Raw genomic sequence first — 24,107 nt, forward strand, 5'->3', positions numbered from 1 at the left:
GAATCTAAAACATACAACAAACTAGTGAATATAAGAAAAAAACAAAAGGAAACAAAACAGACTCACAGATATAGAGAACAAAACTAGTGGTTACCAGTGGGGAGTGAGAGAGGGGCAATATAAGGGTGGGGGGAATGGGAAGTACAAACTATTGTGTATAAGATAGGCTCAAGGATGTATTGTATAACCTGGTGAATATAGCCAATATTTTGTAATAACTGTAAACAGAAAATAAACTCAAAATTGTATAAAAGAATTCATAATGAAATTTATTAACTAATGCCCAATATTAATTTACAGTTTTTTTTTCTTTTGGTGTAAAACTTGTGTATAATTATGTGTACAAATCTGAAGTATGCACTCACTAAACTTTGACCTGTGTAACTCAAACTCCTATTAAGATATAGAATATTATCATCATTTCAGAAAATTATTTTATATCCTTCCCAGTCAGTTCCCCATTCTCTGCCCTGAGGCTACTAATGTTATGATTATTTTTTCATCATAGGTTACTTTTAGCATTTCAAGTAAAAGGAATCACACATGTACTGTTTTCTGTAAGGCTTTTTCAGTCAGCTTTTGAGACTCATCTATATTTCAGGTATCAGTCATGCTTTACTTTTTATTGCTAGTAGTAGGAATACATGAGTTTGTTTACTCATCCTCAGTCTTTTGAACACCCAGGCTTTTTTCAGATTTTGGCTGTTACAAATAAAGCTATGCATATTAAAAAAAAAAAGTCAGATAGGGAAATAATTTCAATTCACAGTTAACATACTCGACACTGAAAATAATATGAAGAGCTAAATGAAAATATTGCATGAATATGGCAAATGAAATACTACTGTCTATAAAATACAGAGCTCTTGTGTATTGATAAAAGTGATGTTACAGTAAGAACTGGCAGAAGATATGCATAAATATTTCACAGAAAATTTATTTAAGAAACTAATTCTAAAAATATGAATGTCACTTTGTGTTACAATAAATGTCAATAAAAGGTAAGATGGATTTTTACCCATGCAAAAGAAAAATATTAAAAGATATAATAAATATTCTCCAGTATATTTTGAAATGGGCATTCTCAAAGCACTGTTTGTAGAAATATAAATTGGTAAAAATTTTGAAAATCCTTATTCAATGTCTCAAGTCACTCAAAGTGTTCAAATTCTTTTCTAGTAACCTTCTGAGAATTTTTACAAAGGCAATAATCAGAAGTGTGGTAAAATTTTATGTATACAGATGCTAATCACATAATTATTTAGATACAGCCTCAAATACAATATTAAATATTCAAAAGCAGTGACTTATACATGCATAATTTATATAACTGCCATTATATGTATACACGTATTTTATGATTGCATTTTTTTTTCAATGATATGTGTGTATTTACTTAGCTCAATCACATGCACTTTCTCTTTTTTTTTTAAACACCTTTTTTGGAGTATAATTGCTTTACAATGGTATGTTAGTTTCTGCTTTATAACAAAGTGAATCAGTTATAAATATACTTATATCCCCATATCTCTTCCCTCTTGCGTTTCCCTCGCTCCCACCCTCCCTATCCCACCCCTCCAGGTGGTCCACAAAGCACCGAGCTAATCTCTCTGTGCTATGCGGCTGCTTCCCACTAGCTATTGGTTTTATATTTGGTAGTGTATATATGTCTATGCCACTCTCTCACTTTGTCCCAGCTTACCCTTCCCCCTCCCCGTGTCCTCAAGTCCATTCTCTAGTAGGTCTGCGTCTTTATTCCCGTCTTGCCCCTATGTTCTTCATGACCTTTTTTTTTTTTTTTTTTTTTAGATTCCCTATATATATGTTAGCATACGGTATTTGTTTTTCTCTTTCTGACTAACTTCACTCTGTATGACAGACTGTAGGTCCATCCACCTCACTACAGATAACTCAATTTCATTCCTTTCTATGGCTGAGTAATATTCCATTGTATATATGTGCCACATCTTCTTCATCCATTCATCTGTTGATGGACACTTAGGTTGCTTCCAAGTCCTGGCTATTGTAAATAGAGCTGCAATGAACATTGTGGTACATGACTCTTTTTGAATTATGGTTCAAAATTTTAATATGTATAAATCATAATGAAAAAATTATGAGCATTTCTAAATTGTGCTTTTAAAAAATTCTGCACTACATAACTAAGTAGAGAATACATTGCAAAAATTGTAATGACAGTATAGAGAGTATAAAACTACAAATGGGGCTTCCCCGGTGGCGCAGTGGTTGAGAATCTGCCTGCCAATGCAGGGGACACGGGTTCGAGCCCTGGTCTGGGAAGATCCCACATGCCGCGGAGCAACTGGGCCCGTGAGCCACAATTACTGAGCCTGCGCGTCTGGAGCCTCTGCTCCGCAACAAGAGAGGCCGCGATAGTGAGAGGCCTGCGCACCGCGATGAAGAGTGGCCCCCGCTTGCCACAACTAGAAGAAAGCCCTCGCACAGAAACGAAGACCCAACACAGCCATAAATAAATAAATAAATAAATATTTAAAAAAAAAAAAAAAAAAAAAAAAAAAAAACTACAAATGAATTATTAGACATGTAATAAATGTGATTTGGTTTATCGATAAGAACTGATAATTCCTAGCATTGTCCAATTTGATTTACTGAAATTTTATATCAACTTCATAGATTAAATCTGTAATTTTTTTAACTTTCCATCTTGAACAGTAAATTGATTTATTTTCCCACATTGACAGCTATTTAGCATAAGATAAAGAAGTTTGCATGTAATCTATTAATTTAAAAACACAAGATGTTTTAGCATTTCTGTACTTACTGGAATGTTGTTTTATTATACAGTAACCATTAAAAAGTACATCTTCAGTCAAGACTTGGACAGAATCTTATATGTGTTGATTTTCTGTCTCCGTCTACTGTGATTTTTTTAATTCAACACCATGAAAAAGTGAATGGGAAATTTCTTTGTCATAGGTGTGAAATCAAGGAACAAACTTGCTCTTCTTATATCTTAAAGTCCCCCCAATATAAAATGCCCATGGCCATTAAAAACCGCCATCCTCAACCTTGAGTCTTGTTTGGAGATTTTAGTGAGATGATGCAGTTTTAATAAATGCTGCTAGCTAAAAAAAAAAAAAAAAAAGAAAAAAAGACAGAATAATATAAAGGTTACATTTTTAGGTAGAGTTACAGTTTAAAAGCTATTTTTAAGTAAGAAGATTGCTTAGATTGCTTTTAACTGGAAACCGGAAAACCTGCCAAGCATATGTTATAAGTGGATATAAAAAAAAAAATGTTAGGGGCTTCCCTAGTGGCGCAGTGGTTGAGAATCTGCCTGCCAATGCAGGGGACACGGGTTCGAGCCCTGGTCTGGGAAGATCCCACATGCCGCAGAGCGACTAGGCCCGTGAGCCACAATTGCTCAGCCTGCGCGTCTGGAGCCTGTGCTCCGCAACAAGAGAGGCCGCGATAATGAGAGGCCCGCGCACCGTGATGAAGAGTGGCCCCCACTTGCTGCAACTAGAGAAAGCCCTCGCACAGAAACGAAGACCCAACACAGCCATAAATAAATAAATAAATAAATAAAATTTAAATAAATAAAAAATAAAAAGGAAAAGTAGAAAAAAAGATGTTGCCATAGAGATAAATATGATATATTTAAAAAAAAATGTTAGTACATTCAGTCACTGATTGATATGCTTTGAAAGACTGTTCACTTAGGAGCAATCCCTATTTGCAATGCTAGAGCATAAAATGGAAAAGGAGAGGAAATAAACTTACTTAAATCATTTATTAAAGATTTGCAGAGGCAGTAATAATTTTACCTTTAAAAAATTATCAGTGAATGAAATTAGTGCTGGTGAAACCAAGGGATGGAAGCCAAGTACATGTTAGCTGGTGTTCAGTGGATCGCTCCCACATCTCTGCCAACAATACTTAGCTCTGACCTTGAAACACCTGTCTGTTGGAAGGGACTGTCAAACTGAGCTATGTAAAAGTTGCTCTGTGCTTTGAAAATGAGGAATAAATGAAATCCTAAACTCTCTTTTCTTCTGTAATCTGAGCTGTTAAACAAAAATTTTTCAGGATTAAACTAATCAGTTCATTAGCCCTCTTCTCAGTTACTAAATCTAGTGTTTATAGGAAAAAGTATTATTTTTAAATGTGAAACAGAATTTATAAAAACCTCCTCAATGGGAATTAGAAACTACAGTATTTACTTATTTATTATTTATTTAATATATGTATTTATTTAATATATCTATTTAGATTTATATATATATTCATTTGTTATATATATAAAACTGAATCACTTCGCTATACACCTGAAACTTTGTAAATCAACTATACTTATATATATATTCTTTTTCAGATTTTATTTCATTATAGTTTATTACAAGACATTGAATATAGTTCCCTGTGCTATACACTAGTTCCTTGTTGTTTATTTTACATATAGTAGTGTGTATCTGTTAATCCCAAATTCCCAATTTATCCCTCCCGCCTTTCCCCTTTGGTAACCATAAATTTGTTTTCTATGTCTGTGAGTCTATTTCTGTTTTGTAAATAAGTTCATTTGTATCAATCATTTTTTTTAGATTCCACATGTTAGTGATATTACATGATATTTGTCTTTCTCAGTCTGACTTCTTCATTTAGTATGATAATCTCTAGGTCCATCCATGTTGCTGCAAATGTCATTATTTCTTTTTTTTGTGGTTAAGTAGTATTCATACACACACACACACACACACACACCCACACACACAGACCACATCTTCTTTATCCATTCATCTGTCGATGGACATTTAAGTTGCTTCCATGTCTTGGCTATTGTAAATAGTGCTGCAGTGAACATGAATATTGTAAATAGTGCTGCAATGAACATGTGGTACATGTGTCTTTTCGAATTACAGTTTTCTCGGGATTTATGTCCAAGAGTGGGATTGCAGGATCATATGGTAACTCTATTTTTAGTTTTTTAAGGAACCTCCATACTGTTCTCCATAGTGGATGCTCACATTTATATTCCCACCAACAGTGTAGAGGGGTTCCCTTTTCTTCACATCCGATTATCAGGCATTTATTACTTATAGACTTAAAATTTTTTTTCTTAATTTTTATTTTATATTGGAGTATTGTTGATTTACAATGTTAGTTTCAGGTGTACAGCAAAGTGTCAGTTATATATCTACATATATCTATTCTTTTCCCATTTAGGTTATTACACAATATTGAGTAGAGTTCCCTGTGCTATACAGTAGACTTTTTAATGATGGCCATCCTGACCTGTGTGAGGTGTGTTCTGTGTTCACTCAGTAGTGAAATCTTTTTAAAGATTTCTTTTATCAGAGTTTTGTAATTTCCACATACAGAAGTTGTACATGTTTTATTAGATCAATATGTAAGTATCCCATTTTTTGGTGTTAATATACATGATATTGTGTTCTTAACTGCAAAACCTAATTGTTAATTGTGGGTATATAGGAAAGCAATTGACTTTTGTATAATAACCCTATGTCCTATGATCTTGATAGTTCCAGGGTTTTTGTCATATAATTAGCTAAAAAGGCAATTGTATGTTGTCCCCATTTTATTTTATTATCTTATTATACTCATTTGGACTTCCATATAATGTTAACATGGAACAGTGAGAGGGGACATCCTGCCCTGTTTTTAATCTCAGAAAAGACATCCAATTTCTTGCAATTATGTATGAAGATTGCTATAAATTTTTTATATTTGTTCTTTTTCAAGTTGATAATGTTTCTCTTTATTTCTAGTTTGCAAGAGTTTTTAATCACAAAAACAAACAAAAATGAAACTAGCTTTTATTAAAAATGAGAATTAGATTTATGAGTTTTTTTTGTATTAGCTGATAATAGTTCTATAATGGTTTTTCTTTAACTTCTTGAATGTGATGGATTACATTTATTTATTTTTGAATGTTGGATCAACCTTGCATGCCTGGAATAAATCTCATCTGGTTGAGGTATATGATTCTTTTTATACATTTTTGCATTGAATTTGCTAGTAATTTCTTGAATTTTTTCATTTAAATTCATGAGAGATATTGGACTATGCTTTGTCTTTCTTGTATTATCTTTATCATGTTTTGTTGTTAGGGTAATGCTGATTCATAGAATGAGTTAGAAAGTGACCCCTTGTGCTTCTAATTTCTGGAGGACATCGTAGAATTTTGTATCATTTCTTTCTTAAATATTTGGTAGAATTTTGCAGTGACATCATTTGGCCTCACGCTTTCTTCTTGGTAGCTCTAAGTTATTGATTACATTTTCTGATTGCTATAGGCTTATTCAGATTACATATTTCTCTTTCTGTGAGTTTGGTATCTGTATATTTCAAGGAATTTATTCGTTTTATGTAAGTTTTCAAATTTGTGGGCAGAGAATTATTCATATGATGCTTTTATTATCCTTTTAATGTCTAGAATCAGTAATGATGGCTTCTCTTTCATTTCTGATATTCACATTTATTTCTTCTTTCCATTTTTCTTGATTTGCTTGGCTAGAGTTTTATCAGTTTCACTGTTCTTTTCAAATAACTGGCTTGGATCACATTGATTTTCTCTATTGGTCTTCTATTTTCAATTTTATTGATTTCTGCTCTGATTATTATTATTTCATTCATTTTTTTTTGCTTGCTTTAGTCTAAAATTGCTCTCCTTTTTCTAATACCCTAAAGTGGAATCTTGCTTGTTGATTTTAGATTTCTTCTATTTAGTATCAACACTTTAATATTTACTCTAAGCATTCACTCATTGCTTTCACTGCACCTCATAAATTTTGAAAAATTTTATAAATTGTTCTGTCAAAAAGTTTACCATTAGTTCAAAATATTTTAAAATTTCTCTTGAGATTATTTCTGGGCCCAAAATTTTGTTTAAAAGTATGTTGTTTAATCTCCTAATATTTTGGTGTTTTTCAGCTACGTTTCTGTTACTAATTTCTAGTTTAAGTCTGTTGTGGTCTGAGAGTATTCTTTATATGATTTCTATTATTTTAATATGTTAGGGTGTATTTTATGGCCCTGAATGTGCCTATTTTCTGTATGTTCTCTGCAAGCTTGAAAACAAGATGTATTCTGCTTTTGTTTGTTGTAGTATTCTATAAATTACATCAGTTTGATTGATAGTAGTTTTCAGGTTAACTACATGTTTACTGATTTTCTGTCAGCTTGATCTATCAATTACTGAAAGACGGTTGTTGAAGTATCCAATTATATAGTGGGTTTGCCTGTTTCTCCCTGCAGTTCTATCAGTTTGCCTTATGCAGTTTGACAGTCTCTTGTAAGGTGCATACACAATAAGGATTGTTATGTCTTCCTGGAAAACTGTTCCCTTTATGTTATGCCCCCTATTTATCCCTGATTATTTTTCTTGAAGTCCTCTGTTTCTAAAATTAATATAGCTACTCCAGCTTCCTTTTGACTATTGTTATCATGGCATATCTATTTCCTTCCCTTTACTTTTTCTTTCTCAGTCAAAAATTTTTATTGGGTCATTACTCTGCTTGTGTGTGTGTGTGTGTGTGTGTGTGTGTGTGTGTGGTATAATACAAACAACATTTTCCGCCTTCACCTTTTTAAGTGTACAGTTTAGTGGTATTAAATTCATTCACATTTACTGTACGACCGTCACCACCGCCCATCCCCATGACTCTTTTCATCTTGTAAAGCTGAAACTTTATACCCATTAAACAGTTACTCCCCCTTTTCCTCCCCACCCCACCAAGCCCCTGGAAACCACCATTATACTTTCTGTCTTCATGATTTTGACTGTTCTGAGTATCTCACATAAGTAGAATCATACAGTTGTTGTATTTTTGTGATTTGATTACTTCACTTAGAATAATGCCCTCAAACTTCAAGTGTGCTGTAATATATGTCAGAATTTCCTTCCTTTTTAAGACTTAATAATATTCTATTTTATATATGTATATATATATATACACCACATTATGCTTATCCATTCATTTGTCAATAGACACTTGCATTGCTTCCATGTTTTAGTTATTGTGAGTAATGTCACTATAAACATGAAAATACAAATATCTTTTCAGGACTGTACTTTCAATTCTTTTGAATATATACTTAGAAGTGAAATTGCTAGATTATATGATAATTCTATTTTTAATTTTTTGAAGAACCACCATACTGTTTTCCACAAAGACTGTACCATTTTACATTCCCACCAAAAGTACACAAAGGTTCTAATTTCTCCACATTCTTACCAATGTGTTCTTTTCTTTTCATTTTAACCATTATAATGGGTGTGAGGTGCATCTTGCTCATTTTTTAATTGGATTTTTTTTTTTATTGTTGAGTTTTAGGAGTTCTTTATATATTCTTCTGTATATTAATCCCTTATCAGATGTATGATTTCCAAATAATTCTTCCCATTGTATACTGTGGATAGTGTCTTTTGATGCACAATATTTTTTAAAATTTTCATGAAGTCCAATTTTTCTACTGTTTTCTTTTGTTACTTACGCCTTTGGTATCATATCCAAAAACTCATTGTGAAATCCAATGTCAGGAAACTTCTGTCCTATGATTTCTTCTAAGAGTTGTATTGTTTTAGGTCTTACATTTAGGTACTTGATAGATTTTCAATTAATTTTGTATATGGTGTTAGATAAATACCCAACTTCATTCTTTTATATGTAGAGATGTAGTTTTCCCAGCACTATTGGTTGAAAAGGCAGTCCTTTCCTTATTGAATAGTACTGGCACTATTTTCAAAAATTACTTGCTCATATATGCAAGGGTTTATTTCTGGGCTCTCTATTCATCTTCCAATCCATGAACATGGGATATATTTCCATTTATTTCTTTCATCTCCTTGATTAAGTTAATTCCTAAGTATTTTACCTTTTTTTTTTTTTTTTTCTTTTAAGAAATTGGTTAGGTATCAAGGGGAGGTAGAAAGGAACTTGATTAGATACCAAGGGTGGGGGAATTCTTTTTTTTTTTTTTTTTTAGACCAATTGTACTTGAACATTTGTTATTTTATTTTATTTTTAAAATTTATTTATTTATTTATGGCTGCGCTGGTCCTCGTTTCTGTGCGAGGGCCTTCCCCAGTTGTGGCAAGCGGGGGCCACTCCTCATCGTGGTGCATGGGCCTCTCACTATCGCAGCCTCTCTTGTTGCAGAGCACAGGCTCCAGACGCGCAGGCTCAGCAATTGTGGCTCATGGGCCTAGTTGCTCCGCGGCATGTGGGATCTTCCCAGACCAGGGCTCGAACCCGTGTCCCCTGCATTAGCAGGCAGATTCTCAACCACTGCGCCACCAGGGAAGCCCCTATTTTACCCTTTTTGATGTTATTATAAATGGAATTGTTTTTGTAATTTTGTTTTCAGATTGTTCATTGTTTATGTACAGATGTGCAACTTATTTTTGCATGTTATCTTTGCATCTTTTTACTTTGCTGCATTCATTTATTGGGTCTACAGCTTTTTTTGGTGGAATCTTTAGAATTTTCTACACATAAGATCATCTCATCTGCAAACAGATGTAAGTTTACTTCTTTTCCAATTTGGATGCTTTATGTTATTCCAATTACACATATGATACACCTTTTGAAATCCAAGAATATGTTCATTTTTTGCATGTCTGATCTCTTTTGTTTTTAATTCTTTACTCTTTGCATTTACTTTTTTGAGGTTTCATTAAACTATCTTCATGCTCACTCATTCTTTCTTTAACAATGTCTAAACCATTATCATGCCCATCAAAAACATTATTTCTTTTACAGTGTTTTTGATTTTTACATTTTATTTTTATTAGAGTTTTCGTTGCTCTGCTTATATTACTCATCCATTCTTACAGCTTGGGTACTTTTTCCACTACAGTTCTTAAGATGCTAATTGTAGTTATTTTAAATTCCATATTTGATAATTACAACATCTATGTGATATCTGAGTCTAATTCTGATGCTTTATCTATTCAGACTGTATTTGTTTGATTTTTGTTTTTTTGCCTTTAGTATGCCTTGTAATGTTTTGTTGCAAGCTGGACATGCTGTACAGAATAAACAGACCTTTACTGTGAAGTTATATTAATTTGGGTAGGGGTTGGGCTCTACTTAATGTTTGCTGTAGTTGTAAATGTCAGAGGTTTAAAATTTCTCTCATATCCTTGTTTTGATCTCACCTGTTACTAGTGGACTTCTCTAAGAACTCTTTCTTTAATAGCTGCATCTTGCAGCTCCTTTAGCTATAATCCATACATGGAGTGTGGTAATGTGTGGGGAGATGTGAGAGGGAAGCTCTCTAAAAGCCTATGATTAAACTACTGCTTTTCAGAGAGCCAGTTCCCTAGGCTGAGACCATCATAAGTGTCTTAGGTACACACACACACACACACAGACACACACATACCTCAAGTGAAAGAAGAAGGCCAGAGGAGACTGGAATCACAAAATGCCTTGTTTCAAGGTATGTAAAACTGTGATAAAATCTTTTTCTCTTGAAAGTAAGCCTCTGTTATTAAGAAAGTTCTGAGTGTGTTTCACAACAGTTACTCCTCCCCCACCACCAGTGCAAAAGCTCATGTGGGATCTTTCTTGGGTCTTTGTCATTAGAATCTGCAATGATTCCTGTAGGTAGAGCCTGTGAGAATGTGGATGTCCTCCTATGAATGGCTGTCATCTGCAATAGTAAGAGTTTCTCACTACCATATTAGTCCAAACTCAGTCCAAACTCAGCCTTCAGGAATTTGTCAAAATTACCATTGAAGACTTCCTACAAGTTTTTTGCTCTCCAAACTCACCTTGAGATGAGCATGGTAGTTTTGGATGGTAGTTTGCCCTGTGACCTCAGTTCTCTGATGGGTCCATGGAAATTCATTGAATTGGTCTGTTTAGCTTTTCTTCTTGTAAGTTTAGGAGGGACAGTTTCCAGTCTCTCTGCATGTTGGAACTATAACCAGAAGCCAGCACCCAACATTTTATGATGAAATTTTCCAAATACACAAGAAGTAAAGCACTTAAGGCACATAGTTACACAACTCAATAACATAGATGCATAACAAACATGTAGAAATATAGAGAACATTTATCTCCAATTTATGTTTTGTACCCAGTTTCAGTAATTATCAACATCCTTTCATATGCCCACACCCACTTCTACCCCACCATATTATGTATATTATCTAAAGTATTTAAAAGAAAATCCAGGTATCCTATCATTTTACCCATAAGTAATCAGTATTAACCTGAAGAAAAAGGAACATTTTCTTCATATCCACAATGTCACCATCATGCCAGGCAATAATAACAGTTACTCAAAATCTTCTCATACTCAGTCCTTTTTAAAACTTCCTAGGATATCTAAAATTTGTCTTTTTATATTTGGTTTGTTTTATAAACTAAGTCTTAATGCAAGAAAGTGACCAGAACTTTATGGAATTTCCCCAAGCTATCATTAGGAGATAGGAAACGGACATTCATTAGAGTACGGTTGAAGAATGTGTTTGGAAGAAATAAATCATTTTATATTTATTCCCCAGTGAATTGAACCTCCTCAGTAAATTGATGAAAGTTTTTTCTTCCAGAGTCAGAGCTAATTATGGTACCATTTTAAAGCATATTCTCTTTTATGTATTGAATCAAAATATGAAATTTATTAAACATTAAGTTTTCGTTAAAATTTTTATCTACTTCTAAGCTTTTTTTTTTAATCATTGTATTGTTCTTTGTTTCTATTCCCATGGGAACTATATTTGGATTACAATTAGTTTACCATATAATCATCCTTCTACTTTTATATAGTTTCTTGTTAATGCTGATATTTTTCTTCATACATTTTATATTTAAAAATGTATTGACATTATACTTAACTTACAAATTAATTTGGATATGATTAAAATTTACTGTTGGAAACAACAGAATAAATACTACCACAATTGCCCTCTCATGATAAGCAAGTTTAATAGTGGATAAAATGCTTGAGGCATTTTTTTCTCAGGCAATGGACAAAAACCATTGATGGTCTGTAATGATTGAGAGAGGGAAACGCATGAGGAAGGTCCTATGGCAGCTCTACCTCTCTGCTTACAGGGACTTTATTGACCATAGAATGGAAGGGTTGACAAGCTTAAGCTGGCCATAGTGACATCATGAGCTGATGAGGCAGAGATCAGAGTCTACAACTACTTAAAATATTAATATGTGTTGGGCAATTTATCTACAAGGAGGAAGCTGTCCAGATTTTGGGGTGGGGGTGGGGCTGGATGTCCTCTCCAGAATTCTGCTTGGGGATTTCTCATGTATCCCTGCTGAGGGCTGGGCTGAGCATGCTCAGGGCATGTCACTGAGAGACCCTTCCAGAAAATAGCTGCCATGGGGCTGAGAGCTGAACAGATATCAGCATTCTTGCAGTACTTGGACCAGTCTGAGTATAAGACTTCTTGAGCACCTCCAGAAAGGGACACAAATTAGGAGTAAAGACCACAACCTAAAGTAAGTGTGACACTATGGGTTCAAGACAAAACAGCCCTAAAAAACAATAAAACGAAGGCTAACAGGATCAAAAGAATCCTCCAGTAATTTAATTGACTACCAAGCCTAGTTTAAACCACTATCAATACCCATTAAAGAAAAACAGCATAGTCCAGTCTCTATAATATACATGCACAGTGTCTGTCCTACAGTAAACAAAGGACTAGCCATGCAAGGGAACAAATATGTGTGACCTGTTATCAAAAACAACGAAAAAGGTGATCAGTAGAATAAACTTGGAGATGATTCAGGTATTGATGTTAACAGAGAAAGACTTTAAAATAGCTACAATAAACATGTTCTATGCCTAAGGGAATAAATATAAATAATGAGTGAAAATATGGAGAGTATCAGTAGGGAAATGGATACTATTTAGAAAACAAAAGCAAGAATTAGTGCATTCAAATGGAAATTTTAGAGCTGAAAAATACAGTATATGAAGTAAAAAATTCCCTGGATTGTTTTAATAGCAGATGGAGACTGCAAAATAAAAGATCAGTGAAACTAAAGATGAATAAATAGAAAATATACATTTTGACGAACAAAGGAAAAAAATGACTAAAAAACAACATCCAAAAAGGTAGAGCCTCAGAGACATGAGACAATATGAAGTATTTTAGCATATGTACAATACAAATTCCAGAAGGAAAGAAGAAAGAATTGGGCATAAAAATATATTTGAAGATATAATGTCTAAAAGTTTTTCCAAATGAGCCCAAAATATCCACTTACATATCCAAGAAGAGCAGCAAACCGCATATAGGAAAAATTCAAAGAAAAGCAAAACTCATAGTTAAACTGCTATAAATCAAAAGTAAAAAAGAGAAAACCATAAATGCTCCAAGAGAAACAACAAAACTTAGAGACACATAAAAATAATACAAGTGTGATAAAAAATGGGCGCCAGAAGATATTAGAATGACAACGTTAAAGAGCTGAAAGAAAACAATTATCAACAATATTCTATATCTAATGAAAATATTTTTCAGAAATAAGAGTAAAAATAGCCATTTCTTATGAATTAAATATGAGAAAACTCATCAACAACAAAATTGTAGTAGAATAAAAAAATGCTAAAGGGAATGCTATTAGAAGGAAACTCGTATCCACAGAAAATAATACAGAACAACTGATATCTTAATTTTTTGTGTAAATATAAAAGGCAAACTTTCTTTACTTCTTAATTTAGTAACACGATGACCATTAAATGCAAAACTATAATATTAAATTGTGAGTTAATGTATGTACAATGTAAAGTACATAACAACATTAGCATCAGCCTCAGACCTAGAGTCTGTCATACAGAGTGAAGTAAGTCAGAAAGAGAAAAACAAATACTGTATGCTAACACATATATATGGAATCTAAAAAGAAAAAAATTCTGAAGAACCTAGGGGCAGGGCAGGAATAAAGATGCAGATGTAGAGAATGGACTAGAGGACACGGGGAGGGGGGAGGGGGAAGGGTAAGCTGGGACGAAGTGAGAGAGTGGCATGGACATACATACACTACCAAATGTAAAATAGCTAGCTAGTGGGAAGCAGCCGCATAGCACAGGGAGATCAGCTAGGTGCTTTGTGACCACGTAGATGGGTGGGATAGGCAGGGTGGGAAGGAGACGCAAGAGGGAGGAGATATGGGGATATATGTATATGTATAGCTGATTCACTTTGTTATAAAGCAGGAACTAACACACCATTGTAAAGCAATTATACTCCAATAAAGATGTTAAAAAAAAAAGGAAAAAATAAATATACTGATTTTATTAGGTGATAGAAATGTGGATAATTTGAATTTTACATTACTGTTATTATTTAAATATTAGTTTTTCAGTAGACTTTTTAAAAAAACCTACAAGAGAGGGAAATAATTGCTAGGTTCTATAATAAAGCCATGGGAATCATTACAGTGGATAATTCCACAGTATAACTTATCTAGAAATAAAACAATAGCTGCTTATTTTTAATCCATAATCAAGGACCATGTAAATGTTTTTTATAAACAAATATAAGCAAGCAATACATGCATGTGTGCTTGTTGAAAATATTTTTAAAAATATAGAATTAATTAGAACTTTATTCGTCAGATGTAGTTTCAGTACATCGTGTGTACTTGTGGACAGTTACCTGTGTATTTATGTGTGTGCACTTGTGCACATCTTTGTTTGGATATAGAGGAGAGAGGGTGATGGAAGACAATGAATTAGAGAGAGAGAGAGAAACTGTCATTTTATAGTCACATTATCTTACTATCTCTATTTTTCTAACAAAACTTTTGCTGGAGAAAAAAATCAAAGTTTACTCAACTAATCCCCACATAACATTAATATTACTGTGCAAAATTCTTAATTAGGGAATTTAACTTAAAATCCCTATACATTGAAGTGTGTACATCAGGAAAATTCCTTTAATGCAGTATATTTATTTTTTATGCACGTACATAAAATTGTGGTGTAAGTATAAACAGAATTAAGGAAAAGTGCTGTGGAAAAAATTAGAAGACAACTTATTTTCTTGAAAAATATTTCTCTAGAAATATTGAATTTAGCTTCATTAATTATTATCTATTTACTTGTTTGGGTCAGTTTAAAAGGATTAGAATAAGAAGTTTGAGTGCTATAGCGTACAAAAACCACTTTGTGCCTTACAAAATGAAAAGGACCTTTTATTTCTTGGATCGTGGATCACCTGGTTTTCTTGATACATGCTTCTATGTTGTTATTTACAAGGGGAAGATATTCACGAATGGTGATTTTAAAAGGCTCTCAAGTCTCCTTGGTGCCAAAAAATCTTAACTAAGCAAATTTTTAATTAGCCAATTATAAATAAATCTATAATGTGGAGAGATTTAAATTTCTAACAAATTATACATGGACCTAAAAATTAAGAAATTATATTTGGCATCACCCATTTTTAGTTTAATTGAGCCTAAAGCCTCAAGAAGATAGGTGAAAAGTGTGTGTGGTTCCAATGCTGTAGTCATTGAAAAAAAAAAACAAACCCTGCAGTAATTTGCATTTTGCTTCTAAGAGTTATAACATTAGCATTTATGACAACTTATTTTTAAACTTAAAAGTCTATTTTATCCTATAGAATTTGAAGCAAACAGCAATTCATTAGTTAACTCTCCTTTAGTTTCATTTAATTACATAATCTGTATTGAAAATTAATATTTCCATTAAAGCTGTGTTCTAATTCTATATTAAATCAATGTGAATGACTATATTGAAAAAGTTGGAGCATATACTGATTGCACCACAAGCCCAGAGGTAAAATGGCTCTTATTTAAAAAAGGCTTTTTGTAAGGTTCATAGACTGCCACATTCTATTAAGATGAAAAAATTTTATCAACTGACTCATGGAAATGGCTCTTTACAGTTAACACTATTAGCTAGTTTTTTTTTTTTTCACTATGGAAATGGGAAGATTATAAAAATGTATCTAATGAGGTAAGAAAACACAGTTCTCTTTAAAATTAATGCAGTGAGATTGCTGTTTCATTATATACTTATATTTCTACTTGTTTAAACCCAAAGTAGACATACTATTCAATTCAATCCATTTTTAAGAATATTCTTTATCTCATCATTATCAATCAATTTGAAACATTAATTGCATGACCACATTGAACATGATCAGTCTCCTTGATATCCATCCTGTTTTACCAATGAAAAATATTCCAAGTAACCAGGAATATATAAACCACATAACATATATTTTCTCCATCTGAAGTATACCAGGCCATCACAAAGTACAGCAGGGCAAAGGAAAAATGGTCCCTAATTTTTTTTATCTTAAAATCGTATACAGGGGGAATAATTCCAATAGGAAGGCCATTATTCAACCATATGGACATTCACCACTTTCCTACATTGAGCAGTTGACATGGTATACTTAGCAGAGAATACAGGAAAGGGAATGGCCCTAAGCCTCAAGCAAAAAATGTATTTAATACGGTCCTAGGATTGTATAAAGCTACTAGTGAACTGGTAGAAATGATTAAAACTATTCACAAGAGGACAGCATCTTAATGACTCCCAACATATCCACAGATAAACTACCATCAAACAAAAGATCAGAATTTAGAAAATAAGACATGCAAGAAAACAAAAAGAAGAAATAAAATAAGATAAAATAATAGAAAATACAATAGAGGCTAGCTTGCTAAGTTAGACTTACGAGGTTACTAAAAAAAAGACTAGTACAAGGCTGTCATTTTTTTTTCCTACATAAAGCAAACACTCTCCTTTATTATTAGCAGACCTTAAAATACTGTGTTTTGCAGAATTCACTACTTTACTATTTAAAATGGCATATTCTTATTCTCTATTTTCCACTTCTTTGGTTTAGAATTTCAAGTTGCATTATGTTTTTTTCAGAATGTGTGTAGCACAGTCTAGCCATATTATATATTTTAGAAAATAATGATTTTGTCAGCTTGGAGTCAAGAATATGTGAATTTTGTTAGAAGAGAAAAATTGGCAATGATTTAAAGATAAATTAGTTTCTGTTGCCTACTTGTCTTTTTAGATAAAGTACAAAATACTTCTGTGAGTGTCTTGCGCATGTAGTGTGTTACTATTTCCTACACATATCTATAATACATACCACCTGTGATTTTTCTTAGGTTTATCATATTAATATGAAACTATGTTAGTACAACATGTGTGCAACCTATAAAATGTCTCATAAATATTTGTGTTTTAATTTATTTATTTTAATTTCCAAATGTATGCAAGAAGGATTTTTTGAGTATTATAACAGCAAGCACAATGGCAAAACTTGGATGAGAGGACAAAAAGGGAAATGTAGCAAATTGAGAAGTAATAGTGAAACTCATAATGGCAAACATATATATATGTGTATAACAAATCTGTGTATAACAGATGAGCCACAAATCTGGTCAAGAGGTTTCTCATGGTCAACATTGAAAAATAATATTTTTCTATTATAAACGCACACCATTAGTGAGATATCATATTGAGCCATCGGAGAATTTACAACAAATTTTGGTATTAACATCCATAGAAATTTCTCCCAGTAGCATCCACAGAAATAATTATACTCCTTTATTCATTTGTTATTTTATGTTTACAATATTTTTATAACAATACCTTTCCTGATTTAAATTAAATATTGAAGAAATACAATTTTTCTAATGTATGTGGAGAGTATAAAGACAATAATTCTAACCCTCTTGTAGCCATTATCCAGTGTGACAGAGCACATAACCATTTCATTACAAGAACCTTTTACCAGAGGTCGCCTTCTCTCTGAATTTTGTATTCTCTGGCAAAAAGCAAATTTTGCCATGTGAGTTGGTTATATTGGATTATGGATTATATAGATTTCCATGTCTTTTTGAAATATATATAGATTGAACAATATAATAGATTTCCTTTTATTTTTTCCACTTAATAGTATGTTGAGATTCATGTTGATTATTTAGCTAAAATTAATTATTCTACTTCACGAATACATCACTGTGTGTGTGTGTGTGTGTGTGTGTGTGTGTAAGCGTTTTCCTTTTGATATTTCTCTCTTGCTCACAGACTTTTGCTGCTACAAACTTACTAACATAAAAATTCTCATATATACTTTTGGTATACGAATTAAGACCCTCTTCTCCCCAGGTTATATGTCTAAAAAAAAGTACCTGAAAAATAAGGTATCGTCAAATTATTTTTCATCGGCATTTCTCTCTTACACATGCTTACCAACTATTGCAATATTTAGATTTCTTTGTTTTGTTTTTAAAAAATTTTACTGCTCTACTAAGTTTAAGTGGCAACATTATGTTTTATTTCCACTTCTATTATAAATTAAGTAAAAAAAAAAAAATTTCACATGATTCTTGGCCATTTGTATGTCCTCTCCTCAAATACCTTTAGAAAAGTTTATCCATTTCCCTTTGAGTTGTTTAACTATGTCTTAAAAATGTATGGAATATATTTCACACACATATAAAATACATATTCTAATGTACAAGTTATGACACATACATGTCATATTTTTCAATGTGTATATATATTCATATTCTTTTTTTTAAACATCTTTATTGGAGTATAATTGCTTTACAATAGTGTGTTAGTTTCTGCTTTATAACAAAGTGAATCAGCTATACATATACATATATCCCCATATCTCCTCCCTCTTGTGAATCTTTTGTTAGATATCTATGGCAATATATTTTTCCCAGTTTGTGGCTTGTCTTTTCACTCTTCTTATGACATCCTTAATGAAGAGATATTTGTAATTTTAGAAGCATAGAACATAACATAATTTCTCTTCATTTGTACCTTTTGCTAATTTAAAATCACAGATTTGTGTGCATATACTCTATATATGTAGAATGCATATTTTTAAGTTGTATAAGTTTTCCTTTAACATTTAAGTAATTAAACTATTTGGTATTTTTCTTTTTCAGTATGGTTTACTGTTTATTTAATAGGACTTTATTTCATTACTGATCTATCATGCCAGCTGTCATTTATTGTATTTCCAGAAGACATAAACCTGTTCCTAATCTCTTTAGTGTAGTCTAGTCATATATTCCTTTCAATGCTATGCTGTGTTAATTAATATATCTTTATATTCTCAGGATATATATCTTTGAATATATCATGGTTTTTATTCATTTTTAACTTCCACTGGAAGTCTGAGTTTTTCTGTTAAATGTTCCTCTCTAATCTTCATCCTTCTTTACTTATATTTTATGTTTTCTTTTTCATTATACCTTACACTAAATTAAAAATTTTTTCCCTCTCAGTATATCTGTTCAATAGAATCTAATCTGATGTTAAATCCTTCTATATTCCACTTCTAACATTTTTAATTTTCACGAAATTTATGTGGTCTTTTCCATAACTGCTTGAATATTTTCATCATTCCCTTACCCTTGCTTCTTTTCTTTTCTTTTCTTTTTTTTTTTCATGGAAAGGCATTTTATTTTAGATATAGCAGTTTGTACATGTCAATCCTAAACTCCCAATCTATCCCTCCCCTACAACCTTCCCTCCTGGTAACCATAAGTTCATTCTCTAAGTCTGTGAGTCTGTTCTGTTTTGTAAATAAGTTTATTTGTATCATTTTTTAGATTCAGCATATAAGTGATATCAGATGATATTTGCCTTTCTCTGACTTACTTCACTTAGTATGATAATCTCCAGGTCCATCCATGTTACTGCAAATAACATTATTTCATTCTTTTTAATGGTTGAGTAATATTCCATTGTATATATGTACCACATCTTCTTTATCCATTCATCTACTGATGGACATTAAGGTTGCTTCCATGCTTTGGCTATTGTAAGCAGTGCTGCAATGAACATTGGGGTGCATGTATCCTTTCAAACCATGTTTTTCTCTGGATATATGCCCAAGAGTAGGATTGCTGGATCATATGGTAGCTCTATTTTTAGTTTTTTAAGGAACCTCTGCACTGTTCTCCATAGTGGCTGTACCAATTTATATTCCCACCAACAGTATAGGAAGGTTTCCTTTTCTTCACACCCTCTCCAGCATTTGTCGTTTGCAGATTTTCTGATGATGGTCATTCTGGCTGGTGTGAGTCGATATCTCATAGTTTTGATTTGCATTTCTCTAATAATTAGTGATGTTGAGCATCTTTTCATGTGCATATTGGCCATCTGTATGTCTTTGGAGAAATGTCTCTTTAGGTCATCTTCCCATTTTTTTAATTGGGTTGTTTGTTTTGTTGATATTGAGCTGCATGAGCTGTTCATAAATTTTGGAGTTTAATCCCTTGTCAGTCGCATCATTTGCAACTGACAACCAGCCATTCTGTGGGTTGTCTTTTCGTTTTGCTTATGGTTTCTTCTGCTGTGCAAAAGCTTTTGAGTTTAATTAAGTTCCATTTGTTAATTTTTGTTTTTGTTTTTCCATTACTCTGGGAGACAGATCAAAAAGCTATTGCTGCGATTTATATCAAAGAGTGTTCTGCCTATGTTTTCCTCTAAGAGTTTTATAGTATCCAGTCTTACATTTAGGTCTTTATTCTATTTTGAGTTTATTTTTGGGTATGGTGTTAAAGAATGTTCTAATTTCATTCTTTTACATGTAGCTGTCCAGTTTTCCCAGCAACATTCATTGAAGAGACTGTTTTTCCTCCATTTTATAGTCTTGCCTCCTTTGTCGTAGATTAATTGGCCATAGGTGCGTGGTTTATTTCTGGGCTTTCTGTCCCGTTCCATTCATCTGTATTTCTGTTCTCTGTTCCTTGCTTTTTTCTTAAGGCACTCTTATTTTTTAAACAAAGTAAATATATTTATTTAATAATTGCTGTCTAATAATTCTAACATCTCTGCAAGTCTGAATTTGCTGTCTGATATTTCTTGGTTATAGTAACTTGGTTTTGTCTACACCTTGTGACTTGCTTTTTTCACTTAATTCTACCTGTGAGAATCTTTGACACATTCAGAGAAGGTATACTTTTTCTTCTGCCAGTCATATGGGTTACACAAACCGAAGAACACTTTAAAATATTTGCTAGAGATTTGGGGAAACAACATAGATTTTATGAAATTGGTTAGCATGGTTAGATGAGGTCTGTCTTGTGATTATAATCTTTAGGATAGATTTATTTTACCCTTCAGAAAACCAAGATTCATGTGAGACTGTCCAAATTCATTGCATTCTCTCCTATGAATGAAACTATTTCCTGGACTTTGTGGTCCAATCTTTATATCACGGGATTCTATTAGTTATTCAACCCTAGGAAAGCCCTAGACATTATTTCTTGTCATTTACCTCACCCCCTTCTTCCCACTCCTCATACACCTCTCAAATTGAAATTTCAAGTGACGGGGGTTTAGCAGAAACCCTCTGTGTGGAAAGCCAGCTTCTGAATTTGCTTCCTTCAGAAGATCCCCCTTTTCACTTTGTTTGGCTTTTCCTGTTTCTGTATATTCTTGTTAACTTGACAATGTATTTAAAATGAAAATTTCATATCATATAAGATATGAAAAGATATAAGAATTTTTAGCTGCTTAACACATTAAGCAGCTTAACACATGTGAATTTCATCCAGGGTATTTATCCAGTCTGCAATATTTTACAAAATAGAAAATTATCTTCATTTTTATACCTATGTTTATGTCAAATATTATTAGAGTAAGCTTATTAGAGGATATATGTTAGAATAAAAATAAAATATGCATACATATAACCAAAATCAAAGATAAATATACAAATAAAATCTAATTATACTCTCTGGGCTACTGAAAATTGTGGGGAAGAAAAGAGTGATATAAAATTATTTTCAACAGCATGAGCTAAAATTAAATCTCATAGTATTTTTTTCAAAGTTTCAAAGAAAAAATACTTGACTCAGTCTTCATCCTTTTAACTGCTGACATTTTTCCCTCCTTATTGTACATCTATAGATTATTTCTTCAACATGAGTGCAATTGAGAAGACAGAGTACCTGCAAGGTCTTCTTCTTGTGCTGGCCTTTCTCATCTGCTTGACATATCATAGTATCCCATGAATAATTAAATATAAGAAACTTGGACATATTTAGTCTGCTTTCAAGGTTTTCTTCCTTTTTTCTTTTTCTTCTTTCTTCTCAAATACTTTGAATTTAAACAAAGGATAATTCATTTGGAAATTCTACCACAATATATACATGAACTTCAGGGGAAGAGGCATACCCTAAGCTGTATAAATAGATGATTTTACTACAAATAATTCCTTAGATACATACACAGTTTTAGCAATCAATATCTATTTGGACAAAATATGTCCTGTGAGCTTAGGATGACACTGTCCATTCCAGTAAAAGGATAGTCATACTATAGCAAAGCACATCTATTATTGTGTTGTTTTTGGCAACAGTGAATGTTGAGAAAGAAGACAGTTCTGCAGTTCTTTGGTAGTTAAAATTATTTATCTTTTCCTCTGAGAACATGGCTACCATTACATGCTGAATATTTTGCAATAGATCTGTGTGCTGATTAAGATTCATGTTGAGGTATTTCTTAAGTATTTAATTTGAAATATAAATTTATTTGACAGACTTTGTTACTTTGTGTATCTTTCCAAGCAGTATGCACATGTGGTTATATCTTTTCTCCTTTCTCCTAAGCTTCCCTTTGACCACCATTGAAATGTTATTTATATAGAGAAAATCCTCTATTGGTGAATACATTTTTCCCCTGTGGTTTTAATGTCTTCAACATTGATATGCTGGAGAGAGAGGATATGAGAATTAATGATATAGAACAACAAGCTTTATTCTTCCTCCTCCCTTTTTCCTATGAATACATTGAGCTAGCACTTAAACAGACACAGTTGCACCACAGAAAATTTTACTGGCAATTATGTTACAGAAGGCTGACAATCCTTTATAATCAATAAAAAGTGGTAACTATGTCCATGTAACTGAAACTCTTCATTCAAAACTGATTGCAACAATGAGGCCAAAACCTGAAATAATTTTACAATAACATGAAGATGTAGAATATCTCACTTTCACTATTAAAATTCCAACTATGTGGTGCCTTAATTTATAATTTGTATATTATTTACTCAAAGTGGATGTATTTTACAAAGGAAAAATACATGATATTTCACAATAATGTATGCATGTCAAAACATGTCTATAGCTATCTAAATGAAGAATCTTAATGTGACGGGAAAGAAACTTTTCTGTGGACTAATGATGCCATTATAAGGCAGACAAGGAGTTCATTGCTTCATACAATAGATGTGTTTTTGAAAACATCTGCCAAAAATGCATATTTTGGGTTTCCCTTGTGGCGCAATGGTTAAGAATCCACCTGCCTCAATATCAAAAGAACAAACAACCCAATCCAAAAATGGGCAGAAGATCTAAATAGACATTTCTCCAAAGAAGATATACAGATTGCCAACAAGCACATGCAAGGATGCTCAGCATCATTAATCATTAGAGAAATGCAAATCAAAACAATGAAGTATCACCTCACACCAGTCAGAATGCCCATCATCAAAACATCTACAAACAATAAATGCTGGAGAGGGTGTGGAGAAAAGGGAACCCTCTTGCACTGATGGTGGGAATGTAAGTGGATACAGCCACTATGGAGAACAGTATGGAGGTTCCTTAAAAAACTAAAACTAGAACTACCATATGACCCAGCAATCCCACTACTGGGCATACACCCTGAGAAAACCATAACTCAGAAAGAGCCATGTACCACAATGTTCACTGCAGCTCTATTTACAATAGCCAGGACAGGGAAGCAACCTAAGTGTCAATCGACAGATGAATGGATGAAGAAGATGTGGCACATATATACAATGGAATATTACTCAGCCATAAAAAGAAATGAAACTGAGTTATTTGTAGTGAGGTGGATGGACCTAGAGTCTGTCATACAGAGTGAAGTAAGTCAGAAGGATAAAAACAAATACTGTATGCTAACACATATATATGGAATCTAAAAAAAAAAAAAATGGTTCTGAAGAACCAAGGGGCAGGACAGGAATAAAGATGCAGACGTAGAGAATGGACTTGAGGACATAGGGAGGGGGAAGGATAAGCTGGGACGTAGCGAGAGAGTGACATCGACATATATACACTACCAAATGTAAAATA

Source organism: Balaenoptera ricei, chromosome 10 (genome assembly GCF_028023285.1).
Source record: "Balaenoptera ricei isolate mBalRic1 chromosome 10, mBalRic1.hap2, whole genome shotgun sequence".
NCBI lineage: Eukaryota > Metazoa > Chordata > Mammalia > Artiodactyla > Balaenopteridae > Balaenoptera > Balaenoptera ricei.